Raw genomic sequence first — 906 nt, forward strand, 5'->3', positions numbered from 1 at the left:
TGGTGTAAGTGGTGCGGGGAGGCCCGTGCGCCGTCGACGGAGATCTTGCCCGTAAGGTGCCATTTGGCCTACTCCTCGTACTCAGCTCGTTTAAGTGCTGCGATTTCAAAAGCTAGAGATGCATTTTTTTCTAGGGAGTCTGACATGGATTTTACTGCAAGCAATGGGCCTTGGAGATTCCGTCATGCATTGTTTAACAAGCTCAGACCTTGCGTCAATGACAACTGAGAAGGCAGTGTCAAAACTTATCAAAAGGAAACAATTTGTTCTTTCTTGGCCTTTAGTTTGCAAATGCACTTTTGTTGAGATACAGAATGCACGTCAACTGCACAACAAATTATCACGGCTTTCAATTTTCCAATATTTCCACATAATTTTGTTTGTATCATTTAGTTTGCTTTCCCTTTTCCAATCTTGCACGTAATTTTGTTGTCTAATAGATGGGCTGTGAGTTTGGACTTCGCCGTGGCCGCTGCTCATTCCGCCACCGCGCTGCGTGCCCTCACTGCCGACTGCACCCAGTCCGCCTCTGCTGTGTCCTGCGCTGGGTCGGCATCCCATTACCTGCAGGACCATGGCCCTGTGGCGCCGACGTTGTCGACCACAGCAATGCTGACACTGCCCGGGATGTGTACTGGGCTGAGGCTCTGTGATACGAGTAGATCATCCAAGAGGGTTCGCACTTGCACATCAGTGTTCACAAGTATTCCCTCCATAAAGAAATATAAGAGCGTTTAGATTACTAAAGTAGTGATCTCTCTAAATGCTCTTGTATTTCTTTACAGAGAGAGTACTACTAGTATGTTTTAGGTTGTTGTTGCTGCTCCTTCGAGTTGTGATATTTCTGGCGTGATCTCCATCCAGAACCAGGAATGTACATTTGAATTTCTGATTTGAGATGGATCG

At 46.5% G+C, this 906-nt stretch overlaps 1 long non-coding RNA gene across 1 annotated transcript in view; it reads left to right on the forward strand.

Moving 5' to 3' along the window:
• Window position 1: 1 nt before the first annotated feature.
• The window catches only part of LOC123160101 (uncharacterized), a 1320-nt gene continuing 415 nt past the window's right edge, over window positions 2-906 (forward strand). The window contains exon 1 of the long non-coding RNA XR_006479997.1: window positions 2-56. This is a non-coding gene — a long non-coding RNA (uncharacterized lncRNA). The remainder of the gene's footprint in view (window positions 57-906) is intronic.

The sequence above is a fragment of the Triticum aestivum genome, chromosome 7B, assembly GCF_018294505.1.
Source record: "Triticum aestivum cultivar Chinese Spring chromosome 7B, IWGSC CS RefSeq v2.1, whole genome shotgun sequence".
Classification (NCBI taxonomy): domain Eukaryota; kingdom Viridiplantae; phylum Streptophyta; class Magnoliopsida; order Poales; family Poaceae; genus Triticum; species Triticum aestivum.